Source organism: Nomascus leucogenys, chromosome 11 (assembly GCF_006542625.1).
Source record: "Nomascus leucogenys isolate Asia chromosome 11, Asia_NLE_v1, whole genome shotgun sequence".
NCBI lineage: Eukaryota > Metazoa > Chordata > Mammalia > Primates > Hylobatidae > Nomascus > Nomascus leucogenys.
This window is the reverse complement of record NC_044391.1, coordinates 102,632,707-102,658,842: the sequence shown is the minus strand read 5'-3', so window position 1 is coordinate 102,658,842 and position 26,136 is coordinate 102,632,707. Positions and strand designations below refer to the sequence as shown.

Here is a 26,136-nt window from a genome sequence, read left to right as displayed (position 1 = left end):
GTTTCTTAGATATTTAACAATAAGACATAAAGTGTTTTTGATAAGTAAACATTTTAAATGACAATTCCAGTCCTTTGAAATGTTATCTAATGTACTGTATGTTAGAGAGCCTCTATTCTATTAAAAGAGCATCAATACTTGAATTATAAATAAAAAATTTAGAAATAATTTAATTTACTTTGAAATAATAATCTTTGAAGAAAAAACTACAGCAATTTTTTTTTACGAAAGCAGTATTTGTAGTTACTTTATCATACACTTTTTTTCAGTAAAAGGGGAATTAAACTATTACAGGACACCTTGTTAAGTAATTATATAGCAGCATCACTGTGCAATTAAATAGCCATCAGTCCCTGCAGCTGAGAAATTTCAGGTAATTATTCAAAGATAATTTAATAGGAGAATTACTGTATTCAAGCAAGCATTAGCTAGTAATCTACCTCAATTAAAGCATCCAATTAATTTCAGAACCTTGATAACAGTTGCCTTTGGCAAAACTATCCTTTCCCCTCATTTGATCCTACATATACAATATTCCTTAAACACTGTATAAAGTGAATTTGCTTCTCCTAAAAGTATAGTCTATTAATAATAGTATCCTGAGAAATTAAACAAATGCAAGTATAAAAAATATTGCTTCTCTTCCCCCACCCGCCATTTGTACCTTCTACCCAGACTATTATGCAGAAATTGATCAAGGCTGATTTGGAAACTGGAGCGTCAACTTTCTCAATTTTCATCGTAAAGAGCAGAAAACTTCTTAGTAATGAACATTTCCACAAGGGGCTTTTGTTTTCAGACTGATTTGCTCATTGGACAAAGTATCCTAGGGAAATGTGCCCCTACGAAGTTGGTGGTGATTGTGGTGGTGGAGCTAACAACATGTATGCAGAAACTCTTCTGAATGGGACTTCCCTGATCCTGTTTTCACCTGATCTTCGTGCTCAATAGAAAAAGCCTCAGCTTTGGAATCAGGTGGGTTTTGAAAATGCATAGAAGAAATTGTTTTTTTGTTGTTCAGGGGACTGCTAATCTTGTTGAACCTTAAGTCTTACCAAGAATGTATTTTTCTTAAGTCAGCATTTTGAAAGCTGTTTGCTATTCAAAAGCTGTTTGTCTAGCTTTCAAACTGTCCCTTAATAGCCATAATGGCCTTGACTCACAGCTCTACCAGTTTCTTTGGGTAGGTCACTCAGCCTTTTTAGGGGGCGGACATGGAGGCTCTTCTAAGAGGTGATTTTCAACCCAGTAGCAAGTGTCCTCCTCACTGGGGATCTCACACTCTGGGTCATCCACTTATGGTAGTATCTTGAACTCACTTGCCTCAAGACTGAATTAAAGGTAGCATAAGGCTGACAACAATGGGGAAAGTACATGGGTTTGGCTGTGCGTCTTGTCAGATGATTAGAAGTGCCAAAAACACATAAATGGTTTGTCTCTGGCCATCACTTCAAAGCTCATGGAGCTCTCACAGCAGCTGTGGAAAATAGATAAGAAAAGACTGTGCAGATGTCCACAGATGACTCAGGAATATTGCAGGCTCATCTCCCCTCCACCTCATTCAGCAGCAGCCTTTGTCTCTTTAACTTTATACCTTGGCTGCCTTTCTACCTTTAGCTCCATTTGGAAAATGACCCCATCTGGGCTGTTAACTCTGGTTCTCACCTATCATTTTCTGAGGACCCTGTTTCTAGTGTTTCCCCTGGTGGGCAACACAGTACGGCTGTAGGCAGTAAGTCCCCAGTCCAGCTCAGGATTCTGGGACTACCCTCCAACCTAACCCAAGCCTCATTTGTCAGAGATAGGGGATGGAAATGGTTGTCAGAGGTTATGGGACTGGGAACCTGTTATTCAGGACCTGGATTAGGGTGAGGTGGGTGAGGCTGAGTCTTCCAAGTGATGGGTCAATTCCTGTCTGTTTTATGTATATGTATATATTGATATTGTTGCCTTAAGTGCATTTAGTTTTTGACCACTAGAATAGATAAATATGTGCAGTCACTCCACTTCTAGTCTTTATTTCCTAAAATTTCTAAGAAATCCATGGTTTATGTTTTCCCCACTACATGTGTAATCACATCTTTCCACTTTGGTCGACTTCCTTCCTTCCTTCCTTCCTTCCTTCCTTCCTTTCTTCCTTCCTTCCTTACTTTCTCTCTTTCTTTCTTTTCTTTTCTTTCTTTTTTCTTTCTTTCTTTCCTTCTTTTTCTTTCTTTCTCTCTGTTTCTCTCTTTCTTCCTTTTTTCTTTCTTCTTTTTCTTTCTCTCTCTCTCTTCCTTTTTTCTTTCTTCTTTTTCTTTCTCTCTCTCTCTTTCTTTTCTTTTTTTTTTTTTACTTTAAGTTCTGGGATACATGGGCAGAACGTGTAGGTTTCTAACATAGGTATACATGTGCCATGGTGGTTTGCTGCACCTATCAACCTATCATCTAGGTTTTAAGCCCCACGTACATTAGGTATTTGTCCTAATGCTCTCCCTCCCCTTGCTCCCCATCCTCTGACAGCCCAGATTGTGACGTTCCCCTCCCTGTGTCCATGTGTTCTCATTGTTCACCTCCCACTTATGAGTGAGAAGATGTGGTGCTTCGTTTTCTGTTCCTGTGTTAGTTTGATCAGAATGATGGCTTCCAGCTTCATTCATTACCCTGCAAAGGACATGAACTCATTCTTTTTTAATGGCTGCATAGTATTCCATAGTGTATATGTGCCCCATTTTCTTTATCCAGTCTATGACTGATGGGCATTGGGGTTGGTTCCAATCTTTGTTATTGTAAATAGTACTGCAATAAACATACATGTGCGTGTGTCTTTATAGTAGAATGATTTATAATGCTTTGGGTATATACACAGTGATTAGATTGCTGGGTTAAATGGTATTTCTGGCTCTAGATCCTTGAAGAACCACCACACTGTCTTGCATGATGGTTGAACTAATTTGCATTCCACCAACAATGTAAAAGCATTCGTATTTCTCCACATCCTCTCCAGCATCAGTTGTTTCCTGATTTTTTAATAATCGCCATTCTAACAGGCAGGAGATAGTATCTCATTATGGTTTTGATTTGCATTTCTCTAATGCTTTGGTCGATTTTCTAGGCACTAAAGAACAAGCCACTTTTCTACTGCAAATGATAGTATCTGTGCTATAAATAGCAAACAGCTTTTAAAATGCTAACTTATTTTAAGGTAATTACATCATTCATAAGACAATATATTTTAATATAATTTTAGGTTTTGGAAATTCATATGAGAATTTTTTTTGATCATTCACATGATTTCCCCTTAATTTAAATAATTTCAAACCCAACTTTGAACTTGCAGCTTCCCAGTGAACACCGAGAGTTGAGTTTAACAACTGTTTGGACTGGCCATGTAACAGGTAAGATGACACACCCAGGGCATCTGGTGCCCTAATACACTGGGCACATACTAGGCCCAAAGCATATTGATGACACGAATGACTCCCTCCATCTTCCCCAGCACCAGGCTCTTCCCTCTATGTATCTTGGATGGTCTAATCAGTGTGCAGTGATATCGTTAACTCAGGAAAGTTGTATTAACCACTGGACCAACCCACTATTTTCCTGTTACATTGATATTAATTAACCAAAAAGGCTAGCCTTTCTAAAGCATACAAACAGGCAAACAGAAATGTCAATTTCAATATTTTATAGCTTAGTTCATCTGGACTGGAAAGAATTAGAGAACTGAAAAAAAAATCAATGAAAGAAAATTAAATAAATTACCAAAGAGAAATTCATGATGTTCCCTCCCACAAACGAGTTTATTAGCATAAATATATTGATGAGGTCCAAGATGCAACTTGTAAGACATTTTAAGTTACACAGGTATCATCAGTTAACAGGCAATATTTACTATCTAGAGTTGTGATCCTGTTGACATCCAGAGTCAAATTACACCTCCATCAAACTCCTAATCACCAGTGCATTCCCAGCACACACAATCCAAATGATTAAAGAAGGTAACGATTTCTCCAGAATAACCACAAAATGCCCAAAGTATTTAATTCACGCTATCTCACACCTCTTGCTATTCTAATTATCATTGTTTTTGGAGTTAAGTTACCCATAATTTTCTTTTAGAATTACAAATGGTATACTTTGCTTTTCCTTAGCCTATCATGTCAGAGAGCTCTGTTATTAACCACATTTTGGAAAAATCCCTTAGAAGATTTAATAAGAAATTTTAAAACCATAGTGGATTTTCTACTGCTGCAAACTCTCTGCATCCCCTAAATAAAGAAGCCCATAATTGATTAATAAAAAGCTAAGTAATTTTGGTATTAATATGATCCCCTGGGAGACCCCCATAACCACAAGTAGGCCAGTCGCAGCATTGCTCAATTACATTTCCCAGTAAATAATCTGCAAATCAACAAACCCTGTAAGGGGATTTTCGGCATTTCCAATTTGTTAATCCATGATAAATGCCTCTCAAAGGTTAGACGAAGCCCAGTCGCTTTCATATTTTGAGGCTCCTCGTTTGTTAAAAAAGCTTTAAAACAGAGTTATCAAAATTGTTTTATATTTCAAATGATTACACCTAACACATTAGTGCTATAAGCATATACCCACGATACAATGCTATATGACTGTCTATATAAAAATACATTTACACAATTTTCAATTTGCAGGGCCGTCCAGGTAGCATGGCATGGTACTGGAACACTATGTCTTCTCTCTGACCTCTCGGAATAGCTCTGTGATTCAATGTGTTGGCCACTGGAGGCCCTGGGTGAGTATGACACCTGGGCCAGAGGCCCACTGTCTTCTTCCTTTCCCACTGAGCTTAGTTGTATTTAGCACCGGTGAAACAAAATGAAAAGACCCAGTCTCTGCTTCCCTTGAGTTGCTCTTGTTAAAAAAAATTTTAAGAAAAGATCCATTATAATTACCTAGAGGAACACAACTCAGTGCTTAGACCATTCATACCTTCAAAAGTACTCTTTTCTAAATCACACTTTTTTCTGTTAAATCTAAGTTCTCTTAGTGATTCTGCCTTTTAGAATTGTTAAAGTTTATTGTCACTCTGTATAACCCCACTTTTTTTGTTGTTAAGGAGCACTAATTTCTTTAAATTTCTTCAGTCAGACATGGGCTGTTTTTATCCTCTGAAATACTAAAATTGTCACATTCAGTGCTTCAAGCCAAAGTCAGTAAAGAGAAATAATGTAATCTGCACAATATTTTAAATGAAGAAATACATAGGATTGATTTAATCACAGGTAATGTATAAAGCTCTCCTGTAAAGAAATATCACCACTTGCCTATCTCTTTACTACATTTTGTAGAAGATACAAAGTATAACAAATAAGGATTCATGTAATTTTTTTTTTTTTTTTTTTTTTTTTTTGAGACGGAGTCTCGCTCTGTCACCCAGGCTGGAGTGCAGTGGCGCCATCTCGGCTCACTGCAAGCTCTGCCTCCCGGGTTCACGCCATTCTCCTGCCTCAGCCTCCCGAGTAGCTGGGACTACAGGCGCCCGCCACCAAGCCTGGCTAATTTTTTGTGTTTTTAGTAGAGACGGGGTTTCACCGTGGTCTTGATCTCCTGACCTCGTGATCCGCCCGCCTCAACCTCCCAAAGTGCTGGGATTACAAGTGTGAGCCACCGCACCCGGCCCATGTAATATTTTTAATATAAGAAGAGCTCTTATAAATCAATGAGAAAAAAAAATTAACATGGCAAAAGGAAAATGAACCAAGGGCAAGAATAGGAAATTTCTAAGGAATAATTGTAAGTGATCAATAATTACAGGAAAGGAGTTTCTCTTCAGTAGTAATCAGCAGAATACATATTCAAACAATAACAAGATATGATTTTCATCTATCAATATCGATTTAAAAATGATAGTAGTGATGATGAGGGTGCTGGGAAATGAGTATTCCTCCGTACTTCTGGTGAGAGCATAAGTTGATAGTATATTTCTTGAGAGCAATTTTGCAATGTGAATTAGAAGCCTTAACATTTCATGCTTTTAACATAGTAATTTTACTCTTAGGAATTTATCTTAAGGAAAGTCCTTATCCTAAGAATGTACAGAGGTATGGGGATATTTATGACAACCTTTTCTTAATAGCAGGAGCTGAAAACAACCACAATGTCTGATAATAAGTTGACTAGTTTAGTATAATATAATACACCCAAATGATGAAAACCATGTTCCATTAAAAATGATGTTGAAAGAATATTTAATGACATAAATATTTTCTAAATGTGTTAAGGTAAAAAATATAGGTAAAGACCACTAAATATGTTGCCATTTAACATTCTCCTTAATATAATTTTTAATGGTGACACCATACTCATTCTACCTTATAGATGCCCCATGGCTAACATAACTTCTTTCCTATTGTTTGACATCTATGTTTTATGATGAACATCCTGGAACATAGCCTTTTTACACATGTATCTGATGACCACTGGTTTATTCCTAACAGTTGTATTACAGGATTAAAGGATAAAAATAAGAAATTTGATAGATATTATCAACATCTGCACACTATTTTTTAAAAAGATGGACAACTCCTGGGCTTCCCCACAGTACTTGTTACCCATATTTTTGCTTAGGGAAAAAGAGGTAATATATTGTTTTTATTTATATTTACTTTATTATGGGCAAGGATAATCATATATATTATCATATTTTCATGTAAGTTTTAACTATATTTTGTCTGTAAATTGCCTGTTTGTTTTCTTTGTCTGAAATTTATTGGGATATTGAGCTTTTCCTTATGACTTTGAAATTAGTTTATATATTAGGAATTTCAGCCATTTATCCATCACAAAATTAAAATATTTCCCCTAGTTTTTTTTTTCTGGTAAATATACATAATATAAAATTTGCCATATTCACCATTTTTTATTTTTAATTTACAAATAATAATTGTGTATATTTATGGGGTACAATGTGATGTTTTGATGTATATATACATTGTAGAAATATTCAATCAAGCTAATTAATATATTCGTCACCTCACTAACTTATTATAGTCACCATTTTTAAGTGTACAGCTCAGTGGCATTAATTACATTCATGATGTATTGTGTAACCATCACCATTATCTATTTCCAAAACTTTTTCATCACTCAGAACAGTAACTCTGTACCCATTAAACAATGAGTTTTCATTCTCTCCTCTCCCTAGTCCCTGGTAACTTCTAATTTACCTTCCATCTCGACAAATTTGCCTATTTTCAATATTTCACATCCCTGTACTCATACAATATTTGTCCTTTTGTGTTTGATTTATTTAATTTAGCATAACATTTTTAAGATTCATTCATGTTCTAGCATGTATCAAAACATCATTCCTGTTTATGGCTGAATAATATTCCATTGCATGTATATACCACATTTTATTTATTCATTCATCTCTTGATGGATACTTGGATTGTACACCTTTTGACTATTGTGAATATTGCTGCTATCAACTTTTGCATACAAGTACCTGTTTAAGTCTCTGTTTTCAATTATTTTGGGTAAGTACCTAGGAGTGGAATTGCTGGGTTATATGGTAATTCTATGTTTAGCTTTTTAAGTAACTGCCAAACTTCTATTACTCTTTAAGCCTTGTAAAATGCCACTAGCATCTAAAAGCAGAGACTTTTCTGTGTCTTTAGTATGATTTGCAGGATCATACTGTTCTTTTAAAAACAGAAAGATCTCAAATGGAAATTAGAAAAGTCTCCTCAGTGTCTTTACTGAAATATTTGCTGAGTAGATTATAACTCTAAATCACAATGAGACTGGTTTGCTGCTAGTGTGGACCTAAATATAGGTTCTATCCTTGGAATCAAATGATCTTTGGAGCCTAAATAATCCTTAGAGACCACTGCCAACTGACTTATTTAGACCAAACCATATTTTATCTCATGGCAAACTAAACAGGGATGCTTCATTTTACTTTGGGTACTATAACACAGGCCTTGGTATTTAGTGATCATGGAATATATGTAAATGAGCCAACACAGATCTATTTGAATTTAGTTCTTAAAGGCATTTATTTATTTGCATTTGAGGATACTTTTCAATAGTTTCTTTTCTTGACTGTCCCAAAACTTTGACATAAAAAAGGTGAACCCATTTTTTACTCAACCAACCTTTGTATGTCAATTGTTAATGTGGATTTGATGTGTTAAGAAAGTTTAAGTTAAAAAGAAATTTAGATCTATAGCCTTACTACAGTAATTTCTTCACCTTAATGAAATCTAAGTTTTTTTTTTTTTAAATTCTGCAGCTGTCAATGTACTGGATTTATTCTGTCAATGTATCAAATGGTGGAGCTTTTGGGATGAAAGACCAAATAAGAAATTGATGTCTTGCTAAAATGCTGAACATTAAGTGACATTTGGGATGCTGAGAATTATTTTGGCTCAATAGTATGTATATAAAGCCCAGGAAACCCAAACAACAGCAGAAGAAACAGGGAGAGAAGAAGAAGTAGTTTGAGTCAGTGATACAGTATCTGTTTCTTTAGTGGTGTAATGAAAAGAGCACCTGATATGGCATTAGAAGACCTGCATAAGTTTGAATTCTGGTTGCAATTACTACTTGTGAGACCTTAGGCAAGTCATTTTACTTTTCTAAGCTTAAGCTTCTGTTTTGTAAAACAGAGATTTAAAAAATCCCTAACAGAGTTGTTGAAAAGGTCAAAGTGCTTTTAATACTAAAAAGACCTATACCAGTGGTTCTCAAGTGAGGGTGATTTTTCATACCTGGCAATGTCTGGAGATTTTTAGTTGTTACAACCAGGAGCAGGTAGACTACTGGCATCTATTGGGTAAAGCCAGAGATGGTGTTGAACATTCCACGATACACAGACCAGCCCCTCACAACAAAGACTTACATGGTCTAAAAAATCAGTAGTTCTGAGGCTGAGCTACCAATGCCTTTGGCTTCACTGTTGCATTCTTTGTTAACTGTTCAGAGTCTAATTAAGAGCTCTCTTCCTCAAGCAAACCTCGAGTAATGCCATCACAATAACTGCTTCTCTAAGTGCATGGCTTTTTCTGGAGTGATAAACTCTAGAAAAATCACTCTTCTCTAACCAACATGTACCAGTCACATGTCTGTAAAGGAAGACTAGTAACTATGCCTCGACATGCTAAACTCATGACACCTGACTTCTCAACTGTATCACCTAAGAGCTCTATTTCACATGAAATGGTGAAGAGATGTAGGTACAATTGTGAGCAACCACCAACAGAATGAATAGGAGAACATTTTAGAAACTCATAGAAGTGGAACAGCTATTTGACTAGGCTGTTTGACTTAACAATATAGCTTTGTTTTTTCTATGTCTAAGTTTCCCCCTCTGAAAAATGGGACTTGGCAAGGGCAGTCATAGTCATAAAAGAAGATGGAAACTCTCTGATACCAGTTCTGACCAATGCTGTTGCTATCAAGGGGACATTACGTTACCCTTTCCTGTCCAGGTGAAGAAGCATGAAGGAAAATGAGAATACACGTTTTGTCACATATCCTGAACATGTGACATCACTGCACATTTTCATAAACAAAACAGAAAATACACCATTTCCAAATTACTACTGAAAAGTCCAGTTAGTTTAATCAAAAGTAAAACAGTAATTTAATGTGAAAAAACCTTATTTATACTAACTGTGTGACTCGAACTGTGCCTAAACATATAAATCGGTCTGGCTGGTTAAACCCGCCAAGAAGTTGATGAATAGAAGTCACTGGAGGAGATGATGCCCTTTTAGTCTTTTAGGGATAAAACTTTAACCTAACTTTAAGTGAATCACAAAATTAGGTATTTCTCTAAAAGTTTTACAGGCAATTGTGAATGTTCAATTAATAAAAAGAGAAATGCCTTTATTTGCTTAGTGTACAGGGATATGAAAAACAAGGAAAGGTGCATATGCTATTCAATAGACATATGATTAAATCCAGATAATTTAGTCAGAAATCCTATCTGAAGAGAAAGCTATTTATCCAAATGAAATCATCCCCTGTATTTGGTTGATGCAGAAAGTGTCTTAATTTTCCCTTACATATGAAAGAGGTAGATCTTGATGCTCAAATACATACAAAATGTAAGCATTTTTACAGATCGTTATCAGATAAGGACTTGGAGCACATCTTTAAAGGCTCTTGGGAAGCAACTGAACTTGGATCATTCTTAGCTAACTTATCTAACACACTTCAAATACTTTAAAATAAAACTAATCCCTGCACTGGTGGGTTGAAAACTTTTCCTATCCCCAGGGCACTAAAATAATACCCTTTCGAACAGTAGGTAGAAGTATTTTAGGTGACAGCTCTCTAGTTATAACAAAGCAAGTCAATTTTTAGGAATTAGGGATGCTAATCACAGTATCTCAAGATGTGCATTGCTGGGGAGTGAAAGACAAGACCACAAACTGACATGACCGCAATGTGCTACGATCCCAAGAAAGAGATATAAACGGGAGGGAGACTTGGCTTCATCCATCACAAAGGTCAAGATAATTGGCCACATACAGCAAAATCAACACCCCTTGCTCTCCCCTAGCCTAGCACATAAGCCTAGAAACTCAGCTTCCTGCTGGGCTAAGTGGTGGCAAGCCCAGGTGGAGGAGGAGAAGGTCTGAAAATATGCACGTAAGAATCTAAGACACTGTAATGATACCATCAAATTTAGCATTAAATATATTTTACAATCAATTGAGATACTGTAGGTTGCCCTCAAACATGCAAGAAATGCTTCTGGGGTTTTACCAGACTGCATACTCTCTCACGCTTATGCTGCTCTCGTGTTTTTGGACTGTAAAAACTCTCAACATTATAGATGTACTTGTGTTAACCAATGAAACTATAATAAATACAATTTATGGTTTAATGCAATTACTAAAATATGACTGTATAAGAATTCAACTTCTCTTAAACGTTCCAATTAATCTCATAACCTGAAGCTAAGGTAAGCATTGACAAAAATAAAAGGTGTCAGAAAATTTGAGTAACAGTGAAATAACTGAGTGATGAAAAGTTGCCAAGTAGATTGAGTTTGCATATCTAGTAGGAGCCTATTGCAGAAATTATCAAAGGCATATATGTATTTAAAAATGTGAAGTCCATGATGGCAAAGTTTGTATCAACACACAGTGATACGTAAGGCTAACTTCATGGGTATGTCATCTGTGCAGCTGCATAGGTTCCATATTTGATGTTTTGTTGTTGCCATCTTGAAACTCTTAGTAATTTTTTAATAAACAAAGACACCTGCATTTGCATTTTGCCCAGTAACCCACAAATTATGTAGCCAATCATAATTGCATGAACAAATTAATCCCCACAGAAGTCCTCCTGTCTTAAGACTTTTTGGTAAGGCTCCTCATAAGAAATGTCATCGTCAAGGGAGAACTTAAACGGAACAGGAGGTAGCTTCAATGAACAGGGAAAGCATTTCGGGAAAGCTAAAAATGTAAAAGACAAAAAACAGTTATAGATTTTGAAGAAATGATTGAGTCTTTCCACTCCCAGGAAGTTGAGTTAAAATCTTAATGTAGAAAAGCAGCTCTTTGATTGCTAACCAGAAGTCGCTAGCGGGAAAAAAAATCCAATGTCTGAACCATAGGATATTGAGAAGCAAATTAATTTGAGTTCTTTTCTGAAGTTCATTTAAAAGGACTAACTGGAACCGTTTCAAAGAAAACAGTTAAAGGGCTGCTTACGTATGCTCAAGTTGGTCCTAATTAGCACTCAGAGTAGGTTTGTCATAGTGCTCCCAAGAGTAAGTAGAAGCATAAAACTATGCTCAAGTCCTAGCAGTGATTTAAAAGTATGTCAGTGGGTGGGAGTGGGTAAGATTATCTACTTCATAAAATGGAAGAGCTAAGCATGGAGAAAGCACTTGCAAGAGAAAAAGTGGGCATTTTTGAGGAAAGTAAGGGAGAAATAACTAAAAACAGTACAAAACAAGAGTATTATATAGCATACAAAGTGCTCAAAGGAGTTAGTGAGGACTTACTACATGGGCACAAATAAGCACTAATAAGCTCTCCAGGATTTGAGGTCTAAGGCTATTAGTGTATTAAAAGTTCTCACACTTGTTCACAATAGGTTATATCTGAGCAATCCTCCTTCTAGGAAGATAAATTGTCCTCAGATGCAGAAAAATAACTAATGTATGTATAGTGCATCATAATTTACATATATGATCCTTACATAAAAGATGTATTATGCTTATAATATCCCTGTAATGTGCATATTATAATGCCACTTGACAGATGAAATAATGAGGCTCAGAAAATGAAAGTGAATTTTCTAAGAACACAAGACAGGAGGTAACAGTCATCTGATTCCTAGACCTGTGCTTTTCCCACCATAAATGTGAATGACATGTAGTAAGTTCAAATGTTAAAACATCATCAACAACAGTAATAATGACCACAGGGCCTCTTCTGAGCCCTGCTCACCTACCTTCCTTCCTTCCTTCCTCCCTTCTTCCTTTCCTTCCTTTTTTCCTTCCTTCTCTCCATTATTTCTTCTTCTCACCCACCTATTCAACATCCATCCATCCATCCATCTATCCATCCATCCACCTATTCATATATCCATGCATTACACAATCTTCTAGCTGAATTCTAGTTTCAAAAAAATTATCAGTGAACCCCCAAGTTTTTTCTACAACTGCCCTTCTTAAAACAGTACTTCTTAGAAATGCTCCCTTGCAATGTGTCCATTCATCAGATTGATCCTTTTTCCACTTATGCTTACCAGTGGATGGCAATTGGGGTAACTGAGTATGTGACAAAAGTGGCTCTCATGTGACTTTCAATAGGTATAACTGGTGTATCGGTGAGGCTGGTAGGCAACTGACACTAAAATTGTTCGGTAAAAGAAAGTCGTATTTTGTAGCCATTTGCCTCTGCCCTTGCCCTTTCCTCCTCTGGTCTCTATTCCATCTCTTATTTGCTCTAATGACTTTTAACTTTTATTTGAGATGCTAAGAACTTCCAAAGGCCTTACATTTTAACAAGGAATTTTACAAAGGAAAAATAAAAGGAGAACGCCTATGGTGAAAAGAGAGAATGCTAAGAAAGGGGGACCAGCACTTTGGGTGGCGAAGATGGGTGGATCACCTGAGGTCAGGAGTTCGAGACCAGCCTGACCAACGTGGAGAAACCCCATCTCTACTAAAAATACAAAATTAGCCGGGCGTGGTGGCACATGCATGTAATCCCAGCTACTCAGGAGGCTGAGGCAGGAGAATCGCTTGAACCCGGGAGGCGGAGGTTGCGGTGAGCCGAGATCGCACCATTGCACTCCAGCCTGGGCAACAAAAACAGGAACTTCATCTCAAAAAAAGAAAGAAAGAAAGAAAGAAAGAAAGAAAGAGGGAAAGTACTAGGGATTTCCCTATGAGAGAATTTCTTTATATATATATTATACTTTAAGTTCTAGGGTACATGTGCACAATGTGCAGGTTTGTTGCATATGTATACGTGTGCCATGTTGGTGTGCTGCACCCATTAACTCGTCATTTACATTAGGTATATCTCCTAATGCTGTCCCTCCCTCCCCCCTCCCCCCACCCCACGACAGGCACCGGTGTGTGATGTTCCCCTTCCTGTGTCCAAGTGTTCTCATTGTTCAATTCCCACCTATGAGTAAGAACATGCGGCGTTTGGTTTTTTGTTCTACTCCAGTAGGGAAACACATGAATACTGAAGAATTTTACTCTCCATTCCTAGTTTGGGGTTTCCAAGAATCTAGATTTACTAACAGTCTTCTCATCTCTTCACTTCCAGCACTGACAACAGAATGACTAAACAAAGCCTTGGTATCCTACATTAGACTTTAATGACTGCTCTAAACTGGAATGCAGTTGTCCCTTGGTATTTATGGGAGATTGGTTCCAGGACCCCCATCAGATACCAAAATCCATGGGTAATCATGTCCATTGTATACAATGGCATAGTATTTGCATACAGTCTATTCACATCCTGCTGTATACTTTAAATCATCTCTAAATTATTTATAATACCTAATACAATGTATATGCCATGTAAATGGTTGCTCAACTGTATTTTTTAAATTTTGTATTTTTTATTGTTGTATTATATATATATATAATTTAAGAAATTTTCAGTCTGGCTGGTTGAATTAATGAATGCAGAACCAATGGACATGGAGGGCCAACAACACTTGGCTGAGGTCAGAAATGTGATACTAAGAGTTGCTGTCAACATCTGCATAAAAAACAATATTCTCCCTTCCTACACTGATTTTTAGTTGAAAATTTACATGAGAAATTTAGACAAGAAGACAAGAAATTCAATTTTTTTCATCTCCTACTTTCTCATCAACCCACTACATTCTGTTTTTGACCCAGTCACTGAAATCAGCCTTACCAAGGTCACTAACAATCTTGTTTCCTTCCTGCTTGGAATACTTTTGTGCTTTGACTCTCTTAACATTCTGTTTCTGATTGTCCACTTATCTCCTTGGCTACCCATCTCCTTTGCAGACTTTTCTTCCTTTATCTGTCCCATATAGGTTGGCATTCCCTAGGGGTTTCTCCTGGCCTTTGATCTCTTTCTCTTTATACTCTCCCCCCGGTGTCCTCACACATTATCGCTGTTTCAGTTACTTTCTACATGCTGACAATTCCAAGAATTCCATCTGAGTCTGATTTTTTTTTTTTTACCTGAGCTTCAGACTTGTAGATATATACCTGCTGCATGGTTTGAATGTGTCTGTCCCCTCCAAATCTCATGTTGAAATGCGACCTCTAATATTGGAGGTGGGGCCCAGTGGAGGTATTGAATCATAGGAACACATCCGTAATGAATGGCTTCGTGCCATCCCCTTGGTAATGAATGAGTTCTCACTCTGAGTTCATGCAAAATCTGGTTGTTCAAAGAGTGTGAAACTTCCCCCCTCACTCTCTTCCCATGTGACATTGCCTGCTGTCCTTTTGCCTTTCACCATGATTGTACACTTCCTGAGACCCTCACCAGAAGCAGATGCTGGAGCCATGCTTACACAGCCTGCAGAACCAGGAACCAATGAAAACTCTTTCCTTCATAAATTACCCAGTATCAGGTATTCCTTTATAGCAATGCACAACAGTCTAACACACCTGCCAAGTGGAAATTGATACTAGTTTATCTGAAACATCTCTCAATACAACATGCCTAAATCTGAACTGTTCTCCCCAAACTATTCAATCTCCTCTATTCCCTGATCAAATGAATGGGAACACTACCAAGCCAGAAACTTGGGCTCTGCTGCCTACCCCACTACCACTGAGTCTATTGCCAAATCTTGTAAACACTATGTTCTAAATCTCCCTCCAGTCATATGCTTCCTTCCATCCCTACTGCTAAAGTTTTTGTTCAGACCACTCTCATCTCTTACCTAGATTATAGTGTCACTGTCTTTTACCAAGCTTCTCTGCCTCTTGTCCTATTTACTCCACCATCTACATGACAGCCACTATGATGGTTCTTAGGTGTAAAGCTGATCATGCTTTTTTCAACTGTTCACTGGTTCTCCAATGTGCTCACAAGGCTCTGGATAATTTCACTTCTGCTCACTTCCCCAGCCTAATCTCTCTGACTAACTCTGATTCTAATAGTTCAGCCATTCAGCCACATTGAATTTTTCTTGCACATTCTTCTCTTTGCCATTCTCCTAGACACTGGCATTCTAGTCCTTTTTTGTAAAAAGAAAGTTTATTCCCTGAATAATTCTTTGTTTCTCTTCCTCTCTCCATTTAGACAGTACTTCGTCCTGGAAGTCTTTCTGACCCCCTCCCTCAGTGCCTCATCTCAGGCATAGGCATCTTTTCTCTGTGCCTGAATAGTCCCCATATTGCCAAGACATGTCACCTTGAAATGCAGTTGTATATTTACTAGTCTACAGCCCCACCAGACACTGCTATGTGAGGAAAGAGATTTGCCTATTACAGTTCACCGTTGTGTCTTGATTAGTTAATGGAGAGCCTGCAACAAAGTAGGTACTTACCAAATAGTTGTTGAAGGAATAAATAAGCTTGGCAGTTAAACCTATTTTTTAAAGATTTATATTGTAAAGTTAAATTTTTTTAGTGGAATGTACTCACTAAAAGTAGACCAACAAACAAACCCTCTGATTCAGTCAACTTCGGTTCTAAGGAACATTCACTCTCAAGCCTGAAGATTTGCATTTATTGATCATAAATTAAAAACAGTGCTAATGTGGTTTGTGATATCTTCCTGAGAATTCTAATTACAGGTCAATAGGCCCATTAGAAACCATCAGGAGTGTTGAGACCATCCTGGCTAACATGGTGAAACCCCATCTTTACTCAAAATACAAAAAATTAGCTGGGCGAGGTGGCAGGCACCTGTAGTCCCAGCTACTCGGGAGGCTGAGGCAGGAGAATGGCATGAACCTGGGAGGTAGAGCTTGCAGTGAGCCCAGATTGCGCCACTGCACTCCAGCCTGGGCGACAGAGCGAGACTCCATCTGAAAAAAAAAAAAAAAAAAAAAAAAAAAAAAAAAAAAAAAAAAAAAAAAAAAAAAAAAAAAAAAAAGAAAGAAACCATCAGGAGTGAGTAGTGCAGAAAAAGGCACAGAGGGGACCAAGCATTCTGTAGGGCCATGCATGGCTGAAGCTTCGTTTTTTGTTTTTTGTTTTTATTTTTATACCCCTTACCACCAATTTCACCATTGTTACTTCACTTTTATAGCAGATTTAGGATGTCGTGTAGACTCAGCCTCTTCTCTTTGTACTATCCTGCTCAAACCTCCTGTATCCTAACACTGGAGCTTAAAATCCAGTTCAGCTTTATGATGGGTGGAGTGGCAGGGTCTTGGGTATGTTTATCTTGAGATTGCTGAGGACTGTGCTGTCTAATTTGGGTGGTGCTAGCCATATGGAACTATGGTGAACTTGAAATACGACTAGTGGGACAGAGAAACTGAGTTTATTAATTTAAATTTAAATTTAAGAACTAGACTTAATTAAAAAACTTCTAAATATCTTTGAAATAACTTGGATGTGTGTTCATTTGTTCAACTGCAAATTTTATGTAATCTAAACCAACTCTTCCTAATCAAAACTCAGCTCCCAAATTGAGATGTGCTAAAAGTATAGAATATGCACCATATTTTGAAGCCTTAGTAAGAAAAAAAGAATGTACAATACCTCATTAAATCGTTTATATTGGATACATGTTAAAATGATACTATTCTTGGATATACAGGGTTAAAGAAAGTATATTATCAAAATTAATTGTATCTGTTTCTCTTTACCTTTTTAAATGCCACTTTAAAATATTTTAAGTTACACATGTGGCTCTTATATTTCTTTTGAATTACACTGGCTTAGGGGCCAGGTAGGACCTAAGGTGAACTAGGGACCTTTAACCCTTCCTGCTTTATCACTTTGGAAAATTAACAAGACTAAAATTATTTACAACTCTACAATATTAGCTAACATTTATTGAATACCTACTAAGTGCCAGACACTGCTCTAAATTCTTTACAGGCAAACAATTTTCATAACAACTCTTTGATGGTATGATTTTTATTCTCATTTTAAAGACGAAGAAATGAGGCATAGAGTTGAAGAAGTTTGTAACTGGTAGAGCCAGGATTTAAACCCAGATATATCTGATTTAGTAGTATTCACAACCAGGGAAACAGAAAAATTATATTTGAAATATGCTACTTAGTACAAGAAACTGGGGTGGTACTTTTGTGAGCTCTACTTAAGGAGTCATTAATGCATTATACGGCATTAATGGTCACTGAATAAGGGAGTCTGCTGGTTGATCTACCTAATACCAAAAAATAATGAAGCTTGCTCTTCATATGCACGAATAAATACAGAGCTCTGTTTGTCAGGTATTGTTAAAATCTGACAAACATTAAGTGAACTCATGGAGCTATTTTAAATAATAATCAGGATTATTTGTTTGTTGCAAACACAAATGCCAAGAAATCCTAACTTCCTGTGGATGAAGTGAAATTAATTTTCTGTACAATCAACTTGTCCGCAAAATATTTTACACTAACATGCTTTTAGTATCTGTATATTTGAATGTACTTCCTCTCATTCATAAATTCATTCACTTATCTTGAATTATTAACTGAGTGTCAATATGTTGTAAGGACTGGGTAGGAAATGGACATACGAACAATCTAAGAAGGGAATTTGTGCCTGGAGAAAAAGATACTGCAAATGGGGACTTCCCCATTTTAGGACCAGTCTTCCTGTGAATTATACAAAGTTTTTAACTGTAATGTTACAAATTTTTAAAGGCTGCATTTGTAAAATATGTCGTTTTTATTTTCTTAAAGTTTATGTTTGGATGACATTAATACTGAAAACACACATTCTCAGTATTGGTTGGACATTTTAAAATTGGCATAACAGAGGATTCAACACTTGGTTTCAGCTGTTCTGGAAACAAGGCAGCTGCTGAGTGAAAACGGATGCCAGGAAGAACCATGCTGAGGATAAAGCACGGACATTGTGGGAAGCACAACTTTATAATAACTTGAGGCATTCCATCTAATGACATTATAATTTGGCTCTCACTTATCAGGTAGTGCACCAGACAGCTCCAACTATCATTTGTCTAGCATCCATTAAGTATTGTCTTCCTTATAATAGTTAGCTTTGTGTGTTGGACAATAATGAGGTGAGGGGAACCATCAAAGGCATATGAGAAATAAACCTTAATGACAACAAACAATTTGTCAGACATTCTTTTCCTCCAGCTTTAACATTTGGGTGCCATATAGTGAATTAAATGATCGAACCCATCTCATTCATCATTTGAACCACAGAAGAAATTGTTAAAGTCAAGCTTCTCTAGAAGATTACCTGACAGGTGATACATGAAGCCATCGAGGAATTGTATGATGAAGGGACATTAAAGATGACAAGTGATGTGTCAGGCTTCTAGGCCAGTTACTTTCATTTTGTAACAGAAGCACATACATTCCTGGCTAAATGGTGTGGGCTAACTTAACTAAGTTTGACTTGATATAGACTGTGGACTTATAGCCACAGTTTTAAGGGACCACAGCACAAATACATAGAACATAACTACTGATGTCACTTTCTGTAACATTTATTCATTCCATGAACGCTTACTGAGTATTTACTTTAGGTCAGCACTATTCAAGGGGCAAGCTTTTTCTTTTGGATATTGAGAAAGTTAATAGGTCCTGTTCTGGATCACTAAGCTAGGAAGCAGCAGAACAGGGGCTCAGGCAGAGTTCTGACTACAAGTTGGTAATGAGAATGGCGAAGCATACTGCTTCTCAGCACCCAGTGATAAGTAGTAACTTCCATAATACTTCCACCACCTCCTCCCACAGGGAAAGCTGCTCCAGCATAGCAGGACCTGGCTGAATTTGTCTGCATAGATAGAGAATTCGACATACAGTAACCTGAATCTGAGCTGTAAATCTGTTTAATTCTCTTTCAAGTTGAAGAAAGAACAGAGAAGGCCGAGTAGATGGATAAATTGTTTTAGGCATTTTACAAAAGTGAAGATTCCAACCTTTGATTTTCAAGGTTCAATTCTGCAGATTAAACTAACTTAGTGCTACTATTAGACTCATTGGGTTGCTTGCCTGCCTTCCTTCCTCCTCCTTTCTTCTTTCTTCCTTCTTTTCTTTCTTTCTTTCTCTTTCTTTCTTTCTTTTCTTACTTTCTTTCTTTTTCTTTTTCTCTCTCTCTCTCTCTCTTTCTTTTTCTTTCTTTCATCTTTCCTTGCTTTTGAGATGGAGTCTCACTCCATCACCCAGGCTGGAGTTCAGTGGTGCAATTTTGGCTCACTGCAACCTCTGCCTCCTGGGTTCAAGTGATTCTCCTGCCTCAGCCTCCTGAGTAGTTGGGATTACAGGTGTGCACCACCACACCCAGCTAACTTTTGTATTTTTAGTACAGAGAGGGTTTCACCGTGTTGGCCAGGCTGGTTTCAAACTCCTGACCTCAAGTGATTCACCCACCTCAGCCTCCAAAGTGCTGGGATTACAGGCATGAGCCACCGTGCCCGGACGCTTTTGTATTTAAATATTTGCTTACAGATTTGGGGATATATAAAGAGCCTATGTGGTGCCAAGGAATAAGTATCTTCCTGCAAAGGAGCAAAACTCAAGACCTAAAGTAGACCAAGTAGACAATAAAAAGGTGGAGGGAAATGAGTGTTTCCTTAATATCTACTTGTTTAGATTTTGTGCTAGTCCCTTTTACATAATTTTATCTACCACAAAAATTTTATAGAGTTTTATTTTCTTCATTTTACTAAAGAAAAAACTGAGGTTTAGTAAGTTTAACTAATTTGCCCTAAGTCACCAGCTAGTAAGTGGTAGAGCTGAGGGTAAAACACAAATTCACTTAAAATCAAAGCTTATTTTACACAGCACATTGCCTCATGCCTATGATTTGTCTCTAAGTTTGCTACCTCATCAATTACCTTGCAGGTAGATGGAAACAGAGCTTCTTATCTCTCACGCAAGCCCTTCTCTTCCTGAGGTTTTTTTTTTTTTTTTTTTAATCACAATGAGGTTGTGGCTGTTGGTCTCTCAAGCTAACACTCTTGGAATAATGTTTAACTCTTTACATCCTTTAGTTGAAAAGACTTCCCAGTCCTTCCTATGTGCTACTTTTCATATGAAGAGAACACCCTTCTTTTTAGACTGGCTTTAGGGTACGGAGATCTAACTAATCTTAATTTTTAAAAGATTATTTAGAAGTTATCTTACATATAGAGATTACCAACTTTCAAAGGATTAGAACACTATGAAATGTACTCTCTACTATAATTGTAGTTTATGCCATATAATCTTTCATATCTGTTTGCTGAAATACTGGCCACCATTTAAGGATACCTCACCTACCATTTCTTCTGAAAGGTTTTCCTTGATTTTGCTGTAGATCTTTAGGTCCTCCCTTCTCTTATGGCACATGTCACTGTATTCATATTTGCAGAACATGAACTAGATGCCAGCCACACTATGGTGAGTGAAACGTCATCATTGTCCTCATGAAGCTTAAAATCTTGCAAGAAGGAGAGACACTAACCCCATAACCATACAACCAGTAAAGGCGTAAGTCCAGTGATAACTGTCATGAAAGAAAAAACTCCAGCTATTTTGCACTGTATGGAGAAAAATAAAAATGCAATAAGTGATTATGCATTTTTTTCTGTTTATATTACTCTAGGTAATGTGTTGCCCTCTCTAACCCGACATATTTCTCATACTTACTATGATATGCAAGAACCCAACTTGCAAAAGGAAAATTTAGCTTTCTTAAAAGTTTACTATGCTTCTATATTGGTGAAGCAAAGATGTTTGGGGACAAAGCCTGTAAAAAATGCTGATTTCATTGAGACCATGAAACCCCTCTGATCCTCAGGCCGAGAAATCACTTAAGGATCTACAGTTTAAATGAATTCTCAAATAATAGAATGTTAAATTGAGGAAAATCCTTAGAATTTATGAATCCATAAGGTTCTGACTTTCAGCTTTTACAAGGCAGTACAACTTTTATGGGGGAAGATGGACGGTTGTTAGGTTTTCATTTTGCCACATGAGGTTGTTACATAAAACCCATCATCCATTTGCCTGTGATTTCATAAATGAGAAGACATTTGGAAAGCAAAAACAAAAAAAGGTAGAAAAACATCATCTTAGTATAAAGAACAGCCTTTCTTAAGGAAGGACTGGTATAACTTTATAGCAATATAGATACAGCTACAAATATAAAACAGATTAAAATGTTATAGCTACATAAATACTGTCTTTATTTTCCTCATTTCATCTTAGACTGGTTAAAACCTGGAGGTTTGAGAAACCCCTGATCTTCTCCATACTCTTCACAAGGGCAATGGCTGACCAAGATTACAAATTAGTGACTGTTGAGGCTGGAATCTATACCCAGGTCATGGGAACCCCCTGCACTGCCCCTTCTAATCACCTTCCTGCTTGGACCCTGGGAGTATGACAAAGAGTCAGGTGGGAGGAAGGTGAATTCTGCCACATATGTAGGATGAGTGTGACTCTGGGGCCAGGGAGATAGGTAGAGGGAATGGAATAAAAGTGGGAGAAATATTCTGAGGAAAGATGGATGTATTTTTGGTTACTAAAATACTCTTCTCTTTCTACCCCTTTCCCCTCCCCACATCAACAATGTATAGGAAAAAGGATTGTGCAAACTATTCACAACAGTAAATCCATCAATCAAGTAAAGCTTGACCACAATTCTATTTATCTTCTTCTTTTTACAGATAAGAAAACTGAGGCTGAAGATCACACAACCAGTAAATGGAACAGCCAGAAATCGAATGTTATATATTGGCCCTGAAGTGGGGATAAAGAAGCTAAAAGAAAGTGTACTTTATATTAAATTTTAAGGTATCCAAAAGCAAATCAATAAGCCATACTCTAGTTACATTAAGATACTTTCAAAAGTGCTAGGTTAAGTAATATAAAATTACCATTTTTGTAGGTCAAAAGTAATAGAATATCATGATTGCATATGGTTTGATCTAATATATATCATTATCAGGTTCTACTAATCCAGAGTTTTCTGCCTTTCCTTAACCATCACAATAAACTAAGGACTTCCAAGCTAATAAGAATAATGACACAGATAATAATTAGAAAAGTATTCATAACAACATTATCAAAAAACACTTCTACCATTTTTTGAACAACTACTTCTATGTATTTTTTTATTGTAGTAAAAAATCCCTAACAAAAAATTTATCATCTTAATCATTTTAAGTGTACAGTTCAGTAGTGCTAAGTATATTTACATTACTGTGAAACAGATCTCTAGAACATTTTATCTTGCAAATTTGAAACTCTGTACTCCTTAAACATGAAGAGCCCCATGAGAGACCATGTGGCTGGTGGTGTCAGATTATAGGCTTTTTCAAGAGAAGTCAATCTGGAATTTTGTTGAAAATTTTCCAAGCTTTAATGTTAGCTTTAAAATACCTTTATCGAGATATAATTCAAATACCATAAATCTATCCATTTAAAGTGTACATTTTAACGGTTTTTAATCACCCCCAAAGGAGGCCTTGTACCATTAAGCAGTCACTCCTCATTCCCCCCTCCTCCCAGATGCTAGTAACCACCATTCTGCTTCCTGTTTCTATGAATTGACTACTTAAGTGCTAGTAGCCTATCATTTTTGAGTATGTAAATCTGCAAGGTGCATTACACACTTTAATCCTAACAAAACTACAAATTAAGTGCTACTATTCTTACTTTATAGTCTAGAAAATGAAAAAGTTTTAGTAGATACAGTTACATCTGAAAGTAATTAATTGCTACATATTTTCATATCTGTTATATTCAAGTTAGATACGAATGAGAATAATTTCTTCTATAGAAAAGATTTTTCATATATTGGATTATTGTTAAGCGGTAGTGGTGTTGGTGGATTCCCAAACATCCAAATAATGGAGTTTGATAACTACTGGTTGAATGACTAAGTGAATGGTGTGATAGAATACCTTCTTAAATAAAAGAGGCTCAAAACAATATGAAGGAGAAACAGAAGAAGAAATTGAAGGAGAATATGCAAAAGCTCATGGTAACACTCTCCACGTAGAGAAAGTTTTTGCCTGGTTCTTCTGTCAGCAGCACAAAATTACAGAGACCACATACTATGAACCACACTGTATTAAAAAAATAGATACACTTCTTGTATCAACACAAGATATCCAAAGAAATTGGAAGAAAAAAAGGACTTAATTGTAAGAAAAACAACATTCTATTCCGGAATACTACTGACAAATTTAATTGAATCCTGGAGGAAATAGGATATTTTAAAATAGGTTAAAATGTTAAATAGAACATTAACTAGTGTATTATAGTTAGCAAGTAAGTAAGAGAAACTGAGTATGGAAGAATAAGTGAAGCTCTTGCCAGCACTTATAAAAGGATGGACAATCGCTGGATAGAGAAAAACACAAGCTTTGTGCTCACACTTCAACTTTTTTTTTTTTTTTAACAAAAAGACAAAGTTGGAGAAAACAGTTGTACTAGAGACTTGATCATTCACAATATGAATGAAACAGAGTTGAAGTAATGAGTAGCAAATATTTGTATGAAAGAGCATCCTTATTTTTATATTATCCAAATGGGATTTACTTTCAAATTGAGGTCTCCTTTTACTTTCTAAATTTAAAGAAAAATTACATAATAATCTTCCTTGAATAAATACATGTAATAAAAAGTGAACTTATGAAAAGCATGGTTGTATATAAAATATATATTTATATTTACATCCCTACACTAATAAGATGACTTTTAAAAAATAAATAAATACAATAACTTTAGATTTCTAAAGAATAACAAAAATTACATGCATTTTCATCTATAAATAAACACCTTTCTTCCTACTTTTCTTTTTACATTAAAACTCCCCTGACAAAAAACTTTTCTTCCAATGCACAAAACTTTTCAGAAACTTAATATATCTAGGTTCCAATATACCTAGTTTTTTAAAAGATATTTTGCTTAAACTGAAGTTTGAAGGCAACTGGATTTTTGCTATGTGGTATCTGTGGAAATGCAAATGTCCAAATCTGATTTCAATGAGCTTTGACCTTCTGAGATTTGTCAGCCACCCAGATGTCAAATCTTTCTTTTTCCTTTTTGAAAAAGAAATTTATTCAATTCAATTCGATGCAAATTATTCTGTCATCTTTCAAGGACAAAAGACTGAACGAATTATGGATCTTAATTTTGACCTATCCAAATTACTTTTAACTATCCAAAGTAATGTCCTAGAAAACACGGAGAATCACAGAATTTCTGTGCTGGGTGGACTGTTGAACATAATCGAATCAATTCCCTTTTTTTCACAGAGAAAGAAGCTAGATGGCTTCCCTAGATGTGACATAGTCAGAATTGTAGGGAAAATTCAAACACAGCTTTCTACTAACAACCTAAGGCCCAAACTGTTAACTTACTCATGCTCTTGTCCAGATCCTAGACAATATAAGGTCCCAACTGAATAAATTCAATGGGACTATTTTTTGAGAAAGAAAATGCCAGAATATTGATGTGAAATAATAGTGATTTCTATACCTTAAAACATCATCATACGTAAAAGGGGACTGCCAGCCTCTCTCTGTTGACACAGTGGTAAGAGCACTGGAGTGCTTCATCCCAAACTTAAAGCTGGCTGAATCATTTAATTTCTCTGTATCTCAGTCTGCAAAATGGCAATAATATACGTTCCACATAGCTGAGAAGATAGAACCAGATAAGTGGTGTAAAGGGACTCCAAGAAGACAACACCGCATGACACAGGCCCAGCCATAATTTATGCACAGACCTGCTTTGGTAGGTATGCCCTACTTGCACCAACAATAAAGGACCTTGAGACACAGATTAAGGGACCATCTAGCACAAACCCAAGAAAACCCAGAAAAAAATAAAAGGCAAACCCACTATGAGGCATGGAATAAAAGGAAGAAACACACCCTGGCATATTTGATGCTAAGAAGAAATAAGGTCATTTTGAAATTACAGGTACCTGTGTTACCCTTCTCCCCACCCCCTCATACTCTTTTCTAACACATTTTGGGGAGCTATGGAAAATGAATAGAAAAGACAAAAAAGTACTTTGCCCGGCAGGAATACAAAATTGTAAAAGCACAGACAGCACTACAGAGGCGCGCTGCCATTCACTCACAAAGAATTTTGTGCATGTAGATGGCTGATTAATTGCCGGCCTGCCTAGACGAAGCTGCAACAAGCCAGATACTGTCAGCATGCCATCGGTTACCATGGAAATGCACAAGGTTCCTGTTTCTGACAAACCCTTGAATACTGGATAGATTGTGCCATATGTAAATAAGGCAAATTAGTTTTCCTATATCTTCCAGACAAGGTTAGACGAAAAGAAAATATATCTGTTTAAACATACTCTCTAACCTCTTAGATGTGACGAATGAGAAAGAGGGGCTTCTTTCTTAGGAAACTAAACTCAGATTGTTACAACTGAAAGGCACTTGGGGAAAATGACCAAAAAATGCAAAATGCATTGCCCATTTATAAGGAAGGACTTCAAAGTCAGCCATGCAAAGGTACATTTTATTAGACTTTTGTCTTGTAACCAGAAGATGCATTTTGTGG

General features: G+C 36.5%; 1 long non-coding RNA gene across 1 annotated transcript; it reads left to right on the top strand.

Annotated features, from left to right (window-relative positions):
- The first annotated feature begins 800 nt into the window (after positions 1-800).
- On the top strand, positions 801-22,560 carry LOC105740519. The gene is made up of 5 exons (XR_001116563.2): positions 801-975; positions 3,320-3,377; positions 4,653-4,753; positions 21,802-21,990; positions 22,263-22,560. It is a non-coding gene; the product is annotated as an uncharacterized LOC105740519 (long non-coding RNA).
- The last annotated feature ends 3,576 nt before the right edge of the window (positions 22,561-26,136 follow it).